The sequence below is a fragment of the Nelumbo nucifera genome, chromosome 1, assembly GCF_055504915.1.
Source record: "Nelumbo nucifera cultivar China Antique chromosome 1, China Antique-T2T, whole genome shotgun sequence".
Taxonomy (NCBI): Eukaryota; Viridiplantae; Streptophyta; class Magnoliopsida; order Proteales; family Nelumbonaceae; genus Nelumbo; species Nelumbo nucifera.
The window spans coordinates 120,041,145-120,054,659 of record NC_142649.1 but is presented as its reverse complement, the minus strand read 5'-3'; positions in this window follow the sequence as shown (position 1 = coordinate 120,054,659).

Sequence of the window (13,515 nt, the reverse complement as noted above, 5' to 3'; positions counted from 1 at the left end):
AAAAATCAGTTATTTTATTTTATTTATTTTTGTAGCGTATTTTTCTTTCGTTAATTTTACTTTCATATTAATTTTTAGATTTGTGATTTTCTTTTCTTAAAAAAAACAAAAAAAAATAGAGAAATAAAAAAATTTCAGCATATTTTTTTCTTTTGTTTATTTTACTTTTAGTTTTTTTTTAGATTTGTATTTTTCTTATCATATCTATTTCTTGCATAATTTTCTTTATGGTCATTTTATTTTCAGTCTAATTTTTAGATTAGCAATTAGTTTGTTAGAATTTATTTTTGGTAGTTGTTAATTCTGTTTAGCACAACTAATTGTTCTTTTATTTTCTGTTTGCAATTATTATTTGTTGCTTTATTTAATTTCCTTTCTTTTAATTGTTTAATTGAATAGTTAATTGCTAAATAGGAAATTGTTGAACTTTTCGAATTTGAGTTTAAATTTCAAATCTGAATTTAAATTTTAATTCGAATCTGAATTTGAATTTGAATTTGAATTTCAAATTTTGAAATTTAAATTTTAAATTTTCGAACTTAAAAAAATTGAAAAAAAAATTAAAAAAAGCTAAAAATTAAAAAAAAAATCAAATTTAAATTTCAAAATCTGAATTTGAATTTAAACTCCCAAAAATTTAAAATTTGAAATAAAAATAAATCAAAAATCAAAAAAAGTTGGTTAATATTTTTCTTGTATTTTCATTCCAAAATTTAGGGTTTTATATTCTAGAGCATGCACCATATAGGTATATTTAATTGCTGAAATTATTATTGTAAGTTGTGAATGTGTTAGGTGTCCTTTTTATTATTTTAATTGTTCATTTTGCTTAGTTGTTTGCTTTATTCTTTTAGGTTTAATTGCTGAATTGCATCTTAGAAATAATTGTTCATGCATTGTAGTTAGTTGCATTTTGTTGTGTTTATTTTGTCATTCCGTTAATTCATTTAAGGGCATCCAACCTAAATAAGATAAGGTGGGGATTTCATCACCCTTCCTTGGCCCAAAAATCACCACCATTCACGTGCGGTTCACCCTAACCCTAATTTAAAATTTGGATAGAAAAATCCTTTAGGGAAGCTTCACATTTGGTTCAAAGGTATTCTGAATTTTAGCGAAGTTTGAAATTACTTTCCATAACCAGCGGTTGGTGTGTAAGGAAAGATGTTAAACGGCTATGCCTAAGTGGGTTTCGTGGTTACATAATTAGGTCCTTCTGAGAGCAAGGGGAACCTCCCACATCCCCACCTCTTACTTGGCTAACCAAAGGAAGTGGTGTAATTCCAAGTGAACCTAAAAGGATTCACATTGGTTGAACCACTAGTTTAGGAAACCCTACGTCAATCCCTACGTCATGGGGTTGATTTGTTTGCCTTTAAAAAATAATAATAAAAAAAAATAAAAAGTATAAAAATTCAAATTCGAATTTAAATTTTAGGAATTTAAATTTCAAAATCTAAATTTGAATTTAAATTTCAAAATCTAAATTTGAATTTAAATTTCAAAATCTAAATTTGAATTTAAATTTCGAATTTCAAAAAAAAAATAAATCAAATTTGAATTTAAATTTCCAAAATTAAAGTTTCAAAATCTAAATTTGAATTTAAATTTCAAAAATTTAAATTTCAAATTTCAAATAAAAAACATAAAAAATCAATAATTTAAAAATTTAAATTTGAGTTTAAATTGCAAAATTTAAATTTCAAAATCTAAATTTCTAATTAAAATTCAAAATTTAAATTTCAAATTTCAAAAAAAAAGAAGAAGAGGAAGGGAGTTAAAACAAAATAAGATTGGAACCACGTGTCTCGACAACTGGACATGATTAATGGTATGGCCCAAAGACTTGACGAAGTCCTTGCACGTCGTCAACAAAGTGGCACATACCCAACCTTGTCATCCTATCCATCATGTTCCATCTATGCAAGCCCATCCCACCATGTCAGCCAGTGCCCTGCGGCAAACCCATATCAACCAGTTATTTCAAAACAAGTACAGGCGGCCAATAGATTTTTCCAACCCAATGCTAACCCATTCTCTAGTCCATATAACCCTGGGTGGAAAAATCAGCCCAACATCAATTATAGGGCCCAAGTCCAAGAAAACCCCCTGCCAGATATGCACTCTCAATGGTCTGAAGCCCAGACTCGTTGGGAGTACAATGATTACCCTGGGACTCAAACAACTCAACCATGTCAAACCTATACACAGTCCCAACAGCAATACCACCAATTTAACTCAATGGCCAAAAAATTTCAGAGGACACAAGTATAGAGTTCATTCCAGCAAGTGTACCCTAGGAACCAGTTCAACCGTATCAGACTTACCCACAACCTTCTCAAGCACGTACAGTAGATGACCAATTCATACAGCTTTAGCAGATGGTCCTAAATCAGCAACAGTCCATTGATAGATTAGAGAGCCAAATAGGACAGCTAGCTGAACCCAAGGCAAGGAGAGAAGTAGGGAAAATACCAAGTCAACCGGTTGCAACTCCTAGAAATCAGCCACCAGGTTTTCCTCCACAAAAAATTCAGCAACCTCCTAAGAACCACCAGTGTGAAAATACCAAGGCCATCAAAACCTTAAGGGGTGGGAGGATTTTAGAGGACCCGTGTGAGAAAAAGAGAGTTAATGAAAAGGAGCAGGAAGACCCCAAGTTAGGGGGAGATGAGAAGGAAAGGAAACTTTAGAAGAAGAGCCTATAGTAAACCAACCCGTAGTTCCCTTCCCAACTGCACTTATAGTTGGGCTAATACTAAAGAACAAAGAAACTCACAACGAGGAGAGCCGGCAAGCCCATATTAACATCCCTCCTCTCAATGCGATCCAACATGTCCCAGCCTATGCCAAGTTCTTGAAAGAGTTGTGTACTCAAATGATGGAGCCACAATCGGCTCCACAAAAATTGATGCTCTCGACAGATGTTAGTGCAGCTCTCCTAAATCAACTCCCCCATAATATTAAAGACCTTAGTGCTCCTCTCATAAGTTGTGTCATCATTGGAATCACCTTTGATCGGGCACTAGTGGATTTTAGGGCCACTATAACTCCGCTTCCATCCATTTATGATAGGTTTAGGATCGGCGAGTTAAAATCAACCTTGATAATTCTGTAACTCGCTGATTGGTCAATCAACACTCCTCGAAGTGTTATTGAGGATGTCATGGTCAAGGTAGAGGGTTGTCACTTCCCATTGGATTTCATCCTACACGTGACCCCAATCGAGGAGTTGAACCATATCTCAATAATCTTAAGATGTCCATTTCTAGCAACGGTCAATACAAACATCAACGTTAAATCGGGAGAAATGAACATTTCATTAGGGAACCAGAAAGCCCAATTAAACATTTGTAGTGCCCCTAAGTATCCAAACCTAGGGGAAGATGAGTTCAAGATAGATATAGTGGATAACTTTTTAAATGACCAGTTTACCCCTTGGTTAGCCCAGTTTCAGCCCTGTCTATCAGAAGATGAAAGTGAGTCAGAGAGTATAGATGGAAAAAATGCTTGAATGTATTCAATTGAAGATGTTAAACTTAGCGCTAGTTGGAAGGCAACCCAACATAGTTTTTAATGTTTTTGCTTTTAGGATTAGAGCTTTTTTTGTTCTTGATTCAAGACCAAGTGGCATACCTTGAACTCCTCAGGAAAACCCTATTGATTGTTCCCTTGGCCCAAGTCCCATTTGCATCATTCTATTCAAGCCATTGGGGACAATGGCATTTAAGTTGGGGGTGAGGAAAGAGAGAGAAAATTGAAAAAAAAATTGTGAAGCTAAGCCTTTAAAGATGGAGAATTAAAATTTTACTGAAATTTTTAAAATTTTCCATTAAAAGAATTTCCCAAATAGAAAAAGTTAAGGAAACTGATAAAAGAATATTGAATTCTGTAAAAATTGGTAGCAAGTGATAGGAGTCAAAATTTGGTCTTGTTTGAATATTGTTGAAACTGTTTAGAAATTAGAAAATACTCCCAAGTTTGCCCCTATCAAGATAGGAAGAGAAAGATTGAGAAATTAGACAAAATTCTTTAAATTATTAAGAGACAGTGGACTACCTTGAATATTTCTAAAAAAAAGGAATAAAATGTCAATGGACACCCTAGACTTAGTAACCGGGTCTCTTTACCTAAGTCAAGTGTTGAGATTCGCGTCAAATGGAAAAAGGAATGCCAAAGGCACTTACCTAATACTTAGTAACCATGTCTCTTCACCTATGGCAAGTGTCGAGATTCGCGTAAAACGGTGAAATGTAGCAATAAAAATAAGTATGCATAACAAATTCAGGGGTAGAAATCCGCTATCAAAAATGACAAAAAGATACCTGTCTAATTTTAAATCAATCTCATTTTATCAAGACAGTCTGCAAATGGAAGGGTAAATAAGATTTTAACCCATGTTTCGATAATATTCAAAATAAGACAATTTTACCCCTAAAGCCCAATACCGATCTATACAGAGTTTGAAAATGTTGGAAACAGGATGCTTGATTAATTCTGTTAGGCATGACCTTGAAATGGGAAAGATCTATATACTCAGTGTAATTTTAAGGTTGCATTGCTAAGAGACTAGCAATGTTTAAGTTGGGGGGTGTGATAACCCTGCATTTTGATGCCTTAAAGGCATCAATTCAAGGGTATTTTTGGCCTTAGAATAGTCAAAGTGTACCATTTTCCTAGTTAAAATCAATTATGTGACATATGAGGGTCTTTGTGCAAATTATGTAGATAATTATGAAGTTTTTCTAGGTTGAAATACAGTTTTTGGGAAGCTGGTGTGAACACCAGCTGAGAGTGGGTGTTTTTGTAAAGAACTGAGAACAGGAGGGCACATCCTATCTGCTAAACCCAATTGGCACCCATCCTATTGTATTACCATGCTCCCCTCTCCTTAGAAAACCCTAGGGAGCCTTTTTAACCTAATCTTTTCACTCTTAGCAAACCCTAACCGCCCCTAGGTGTTTAATCTCCACCCTCCACCTCTTTTAATCTCAACCACTCATTTTAGGGCTCTCCTTTATAGCTTTTAAACCCTAGGGCGCCACCTATTCTCCTAATCCTCACCATTCAGACCCTCACCTCCAAATCTCAGCCACTTCCTCCATGTTATATCCCAACCATTCAATCTAGGGCACCACCTATTCTTTTAATCTTAACCCTTCAACCCTAGATGTTCTAATCTACACCCTCACCCTCCATTTAGGGTGCCCAAATCTCAGCCCTACATAATATTGGGTGCCCTCCCCTTTTATTTTCAGCCGTAGGATCACCCCAAAACCATCTTAACCATCCATTAGAAACCCTAGGGTGTCCCTAACTTTGCTAAATCCCAGCTACTACCCCCATCTTTCTCCCTATTTCCAGTTGTGTCCACCATTCTCTATAAAAAGGGTCCCAGGGGCCCTGTAGAATGGGTTGGTCAATTCACCAAGTTAACAAGGCTAAGGTTTCTTGAGGAGTTCAAGGGTTGTAGAAGGAGAGGATGCCCAGATCTTGTCAAGAGGGGTTCCTGCAAGGTGTTCAACCATTCTGCAACTACCGCCACTAGATCTAATCAACCATTCTTTTCTTTTCTTTATTTTCTTTTCTGTTATTTTTATTTCTGCACTCTTTTATATTTAATTCTTGTGTTTTTCTCTGTTTTGCATATCTATATTCGTTCGGTTCAAGGATAAGGTGTCTCGAGGGTTTCGAGGGTTGTAAAAAGAATAGACACCCAAATCTTGTTAGGAGGGGTTTCTGCAAGCTGTTTGGCCAATCTGCAGCTACCGCTACCAGATTCGGATTTTGGGTCATTTTTTTAATTTATTTCTTTTATTTCCTTTGTTGATTTCCATACTATATTAAATTCTGATTTTTATTTATTGTCTTGTTTAAATTTTAAACATTTAATTTCAGTAATAATAGAGTTTGATCATGTATCGGGGACGCACGTACATCACTCGGATTAAAAATTCCATAGATGTCAAAATGTGCGCTCAACCAATTTTGACCTTGAAATTCGTGCAACCAGTCTCATGGGAGCCGTCAAATCAAATTGATCTAAGCCGTCCGTGATCGACTACAGTTGCTATAAATAGGGGCCATGGGGTCCCATTCATTTTGTATCAATTCAAATTTTTGCATTCTAGAGGTCGTGCGCTATCTTTTAGGTTGGCCATTTTTCTTTTGTCTCCGAGGTCGTTCTCCTTTCTTAGGTAAGTCATTTTTCTTCACTTCAGTTCATGGTGGTATGTCTCCTACCTCAATACTGTGCTTTTGTTTGTTTCCCCTTTCGTACTTAACAACTTTTGCTCTTCTTGTAGATGAACTCCATGATTCACTCTCTACTGAAGTAGTTCGAGCAGTATGCTACCATGATGCAAGTCGCCGAAGCGAAGGCACAAGCTATCGAGTCGGCAGCTGCAAAGTGCCGGACTAAGCTGGTGAAGGCTATCGACGTCATCAGAAAGTTGGAGGCCGAGGTGGTGGCGAAGAGAGAGCGCATTGAGACACTGATGAAAGAGGCCAAGGAGGCAAGGAAAGATTCCACTCATCATGAAGTTGCCCCAACTCAGGGGATCAAGAACGTCGAGGTCCTTGTTGTCAAGACTTACAAGGACTCTCCAGAGTTTAATCAGCTTAAGCAAGACCTCACTACAGTAGCCTTCCGGAAGGGCTTCAAGCTATGTTGCTGGTTAGCCAGGCGTTCATTCTCCGACCTCGACCTCGGAGGCATCACCACCGTCGGAGTCACTAGGGAGATGGCGCTCGAAGTTGATAAAGACCCAAACTCCGAGGAAGAAAGTGATGACGGCATCAACGAGGGAGCTGTGGAGAAGAGCAACTCGGGTGCCACTACCGAGGAGGCCATAGAGACTGAGGAGGTATCCACTATCGAGGATGTCATGGAGACTGAGGAAGCAAAGGTTAATTCTGAGATCACTGAAGGTGGGGACGAGGAGCCCCGTGATGACTGATCTTCGCCTCTTTTCTTGGACCCCCCCTTTACAAACATGTATCGAGCCTCTGAGCTCGACCTAGTAGATTTTTGTCTTTGTTTTTTTTTTTTTTTGAATTTACAAATCAAACTTTTTTAAGTAATGAAATGCAACTCTTCTTTTTATCACCTCGCATACAACAATGTTTTATAAAAATTTTCTAAGTGTAGGTTTCCCCGTGGTTCCTAGCTTCTAAAATGGCTAGGCATGCTAAGGGATGAACCGAATTAACTATAAACTGAGGTGAAGAGGCATAGTAGGGTATATGACCCAAACTGCCTATACACCAGTGAGGCATAAATAAAGTTTACCCATGTTAACCATATGCTCTGAAAGTGATTGGGTTTATTCAACTTTGGTACCAAGGTCATTATCAGCTTGGCACCATGGCCCTTGGGCTTTAAAGTGACTTGCGGTTCACTCTCTAGTTAGTGACTTAGCTGACATGTGGCCTGACCAATTCGCCTAAGTGGGTGGCCATTTGAACTTAGAAAAATTCTTTGATATTGCGGATGCTTGACTCCAGAGCTAATAAGTAGTACTTCTTCAGGTTGTCGAAATTGGCGTCGCTTGAATCGGGCATTGTAATACCAAGCTACTCGTTGTTGGTAAGCCATAGTCCGGATGTAAGTCAGGTCACGTACTTCTTCGATCAGATCGAGGTTGGTCCATAGCTCATGTTCATTGGCCTCCTCGTCGTACACCTCAAGCCACAAGGTCAATACTTCGATCTCAGCTGGAATGACGGCCTCAGTACCGTATGTCAAATTAAATGAGATCTCACCTATTGCAGTCTTGATGTAGTCCGATAGGCCCATAGGACACTAGGCAATTCATCAACCCACAAACCCTTAGCTCACGCTAGCCGAGCTTTTAGTCCACGGAGAATCGCCTTGTTCGTCACCTCGGCCTGACCATTTGCTTGTGAATGTGCCACCGATGTTAGGTTTTGCTGGATCCCCATCTTGGCGCACCAATTCTGGAAGTTTATGTCTTTAAACTAGTTCCCATTGTTAGAGATCAGCACCTTTGGGAGTCTGAATCTGCACACTATGTTCCTCCAGAAGAAGTTTTGTACATCCTGAGTTGTGATGGTCACCAATGGCTCGGCCTCCATCCACTTTGTAAAGTAGTCAACCGCCATGACCAGGAATCTTCTCTAACCGGTTGCAGGTGGGAATGACCTGAGGATGTCTATCCCCCATTGGGTGAAAGGCCACGGGTTGGTCAGATACTTCAAGTCGGCAGTGGACTAGTGAAGTATGTTGGCATGCCTTTGGCAATTATCACACTTCCGGATGAGCTCAAGTGCACTTTCATAGTAGGCCAGTAGTATTCTTGCCTTAGTGCTTTTTGGGAGAGCGCCCTACCCCCAAGTGTCCTCCACATAAACCTTCATGGATTTCATGTAGCACTTGGCTCGCCTCTAAGGGTTGCAAGCAACGCAAGTTGGGGAGCGTAAAGGATCTCCTATAAAGCCTCCCATCAATGAGAACATAACGGGCTAACTAATGCTCTACCCTCCAAGCTTCATTACGCTCTGCTGGTAGGGTCCCATAGAGACAATAGTCGACAAGTGGGTCAATCCAGCTCGGTTCTTCTTGCAACACGGGAATGACCTCTTCTATCACCCTAAGAATGCTAGGCCGAGGTAGGTCTTCGATGTACACTGTTCTCATAGTAATGTCATTGGTGTTGGCCAACCTTGATAGTGTGTCGACCTCTACATTCTCCGATCTCAGTATTTGCCAGATAAACCAAGAGTGGAAGCCAGGTAGGAGTTCTCTCACTTTAGCTAGGTAGGCCATCTTGGCAGGTTCCCGAGCCTCATACTCGCCATTCACTTAGTTCACGACCAACTGAGAGTCATTGAATACCACGATGTGCTGCATCGACCTCAGCCTGACTATCAATGCCTCATACTCTGCTTCATTGTTCAATGCTACAAATCTGAACCAGAGTGCGTACTCCAGCTTCACCTTGCTTAGCTAGTAAAAATGAGTCCAGCTCCACTTCCTCGCTGATTAGATGAGCCATCCACGTGGAGGATCGAGGGCTCTTCATCCCAGACTGGGATGTTCTCCCTAGACAAAATGGGTGTCATGCTGGTTAGCTTAGCCGCCTCAGGGATCAGCGTGTTGAACATGCATTTGGCAATGAAATCTACCAAGAATTGAGCTCTAATGGTTGTGCGCGGATCAAACTGGATGTCGTATTCATTCAGCTCGATGGCCCACTTTGTCAATCTTCGTGATACCTCAAGCTTTTGTAAGACATGCTTCAATGGTCTATCAGTTAGGACAACGATGGTGTGGGCTTGGAAGTAAGGCCGTAGTTTTCAAGCTGTGATGACTAGAGCGAGGGCCAACTTTTCGATGTTGAGATACCTAGTCTCAGCTTCTTGCAAAACCTTACAAATATAGTAGACGGGCGTTTGGACCTGGCCTACTTCTCTTATTAATATCGAGCTGACTACCTTGTCGCTCACCGAGAGGTATAACCTTAGCTCATCTCCAAGTTCAGGTCGGGTTAACACCGACGAGGTACTTAGGTACCTTTTGAGCTCATCAAACGCGAGCTAACACTCTTCAGACCATTCAATGTCCTCATTCTTTTTAATGGCCTTAAAAATAGGTAAAGACCGACCAACCGATTTAGACATAAATCAGTTCAGGGCAGCAACTCGGCCAGTTAACCTTTGCACTTCTTTTATTGTTTGGGGCAGTCTCATATCTAAGATAGCCTGTATTTTATCCGGGTTGGCCTCGATGCCATGTCAGTTCATTATGTACCCAAGGAACTTGCCTAATGTGACCCCAAAGACACACTTGTTCGGGTTGAACTTCATGTTAAATTTTCTTAGAATTTTAAAAACACAATTCAAATCATCGATTAAAGAAGATGAAAATTGGGTCTTCACAACCATGTCATCAACATAATGTTCTACTTTATTTCCAATAAGTGGTTCAAAAATTTTATTTACAAGTCAATAGAAGGTTGCTCCAGCATTTTTCAGTCCAAAGGCATGACTTTATAACAGTACAACCCTAACTTTGTTACAAATGCGGTCTTCTCCTGATCGGCTAGTCCATCAGGATTTGATTATACTCGGAGTATGCATCCATGAAGCTCAGCAACTCATGCCCCAAGGTCACGTCTACCAAGCGATCTATTATGGGAAGGGGGAGTTGTCCTCTAGGCAGACTCTGTTGAGGTTGGTGTAGTCGATACACATGCGCCACTTGCCATTGGCCTTCTACACGAGGATTGGATTTGCTACCCAACTCGGGTACTATGCCTCCTTAACAAAGTCTACTATGAGGAACTTCCCGACCTCCTCATCTATTACCCTCCACCTTTCTAGGGCAAGGATTCTCTTCCTTTGTTTGACTGGCCTGACTAAAGGGTCCACATTAAGTTTATGAGTAATTATGCTAGGGTCAATGTTGGGCATCTCTGATGCTGACCATGCAAAAACATTTAGATTATTTAATAAAAAGCTTACCAGTTGCGACCTAAGTGGTTCTTTTAGATGAACGCTGATCTGGAAAGTCTTCATGGGCTCAATATCTGAGACTGGAACCTGGACCGCATCCTCCATCGGTGCAGCTCACTCATTGGTGTGGTCGGGGGGTGGCTCCATCTTGATGTCATCCGCCAACTTCACTTTTCCATTCAATGCTACTACATAGCACTTTCGAGATTCTAGTTGGTCGCCCCATACTACCCCCACTCTGCAACTTGTAAGGAATTTCATCGAGAGATAGTAGGTCAACACCACCGCACGAAGTGCATGCAAGATGGGCCGACCTAAAATAGTGTTGTAAGGGGACGGGGTAGAGACAACGAGGAAGGTGTGCTCCAATTGGATAGCGTTGGGCTCCGCTCCTGCTGCCACCAACACTTTGATCTTGCCAAAGGGCTTCACTACGTCTCTGCTGAAACTGACCAAAGTCATGCCCACTGGTTGGAGGTCCTTCCGACTCAGCACCATCTTCTCAAATGCCTCTAGAAAAAGAATATCCGTAGAGCTTCCCGAATCAACTAGAATCCGCTTTACCTCGAAGTCATTGATTACCATCTTGACAACGAAGGTGTCATCATGCAGATACTGGATCCCGTGAGTGTCATCCTCGATGAAGTAAATCACTTCCTCCACTCGAGGGTGCTTTGGTGGGTTCTTGTCCTCACGCTCTATCTCTTGAACTGTTGTTTTACTTATTGTCATGCTACAACCCACTACGATGGATCCGCCTGTAATCATATTGATCACCCCACGGATCGGCCTCTCTGGTGCTGGGGCATCCGGGTGTGGCTGCTCTCTGTCATTATGCCTGCTCAGCTCTGGTGCATCTCTTTGGTGCTTAACATGTCGGTGATCTTTGTCTCTATCATCATACTTTATGAAATTTCTGACATAGCCGCGGTGGATCAGCTTCTCGATCTCGTCTTTCAAGTTGCGGAAATTCTCCATGTCATGCCCAATATCCTGATGGAAATGACAATACCAGTTCGGGTTACGGTTTACAGGATCTCCTCTCATCCTAGGGGGCCATTTGACATAGCTGCCCTCCTTGATTTGCATAAGAATCTTGCCCCACTTTGCATTCAGGGCAAAGTAATTCGTTCTCTGGACTAGGGGAGTTCTAGATCGCCGACCTGATCTAGAACTCCGATGTGGTGATCGGCTCTTTCTTGGCGACCTGCTTCACCTACTGCGCGGTGACCTACTTCTCTTTGGCAACTTGCTCTTTTGCCGTTGATGTTTGTTGTTGCTTGGTTCTTCCTTTTGTTCTCTTCCTTTTCCTGGCCTAGTGTAGCTCTAACCGGGACCCGAGAGCCTCTTCCACCTTGATGAACTTATCTGCGTCATCGAGGAACACCTCCATGGAACTAGGTGGGTTCAACTCGATCTGCCAATTAAAATCTAGGTGGCAGACTCCCTTTTGGTTGTAGTGAGCTACACAGCACGGTCAAGATTCGGTACCTGTAGTCTTTCTGACTTGAACCTTTTAATATAGTCCCTTAAGGACTTGTTCTCCCATTGGACCATGTTCAAAAGGCTAGTCACAGACTTCGGGCACTTCTTACTTGTGACAAAATGTGTTGTGAAAAGATCCACAAACTGCTTCCAACTTTTTATCGAGATAAGGGGTAGACCTCGGTACCACCATCTTGTAGTTTCTCTAAAGGTCATATAAAAGGCCATACAGAGACTAGCTTCATCTGCCCCACGAGTAACATCAGGGACTAGAAGCTGTCAATATGGTCGTTTGGATCGATGCTTCCATTGTAAGTCTCCAGGGTGGGTGTCTTAAAGTTCTTCGGCCGTGGGGCCGAGAGGATCTCAGGTGCTAAGGGGGAAGGCGGGCTGTGCTGCTACCGAGATCACTTCTACCCTTCTCTTCTCTACTTTGGCCTTTGGGACAACACTTCTTCTTCTTGAGGTGCGGTGAGCACGTCGGTGGCATCGGGTCTTGGCCACCTCGTTGGTGCTATTTACTTCTGTGTTGGCCAGAGTCTTAGCCTTGGTATTCTCCCGATCTCTGACATGGTCATGGAGTGGGGGCTGGTCCTAATTACCGATGTTCTCACGAGCAAGGACTGGGTTCTGGTTACCAAGGTGATAGGAGGCATCCTAAGCTGGATCCTCACCCCTTACCCCGAGCTACTGGTTGCTATGTTGTCTATCATCTTGTCGATGGTGTTGCTAGTTATGCTGGTAGTGCTGGTCATGACAGCGCTGGTCATTCTACGATCGTTATTGTTGATCGCTCTGATTACTGTGCTGTAGCTGGTTCCACAGGTCAACAACGAGGTGTCTGGGTGGTGACGGATACCAGATTGGTGCTAGATCTTGAGGTTGAGTCAGGCCCCAAAGTGGGGTTGGGACCCGAGATGGTTCGACCCTCGGGGAGGTGATTGGCGTCTGTTCTGCTGGTTCTGGTTCTGCTAATGGAGAGGAGGGAACGGGTATTAGTACTGATACTGCTGATATTGCAGGGGCTTCAGTGGCATGTAGGCACCAAACCTCTGCTCCCAAGACTGTAACTGCAGGTTCATGATTCAAACACTCTGCACAAGCTCACAGAACTATCGTGCTTCTATCCCGGCGGGAATCATGGAGGGCTCTACCACTGGGAGAGCAATGCACACATGAAGCATGGGTGCATTGACTTGCTGGAGAGGAAAGGGTGGAAGTTGTGCTGCTGATACCCCTGGGAGAGTGAGGGGCACTGGTGGGTGTCGAATCCAACCAAAGATAAATAGTCTTGCTCGAATAATTTGTAGATAGTGATGAGCAAGGTCGTCTCCACAGGGATTGGGTGGATTTATTTCCAAGTAAACGAAGTAAGGGGGCTGTAAAGCTAAGGAAAACAAGAAAATAACAGAAAATAATAGAAAGCAAAAGATTAAATCGATGGGAGATAACTTCCGGTTGAAAGGACAAGTTCAACTTTGATTCTTATCATTGATCATCGATGCAAAGATAGACTCATATGTTTACGAATAAATTGGTTATAGCCATTAACAA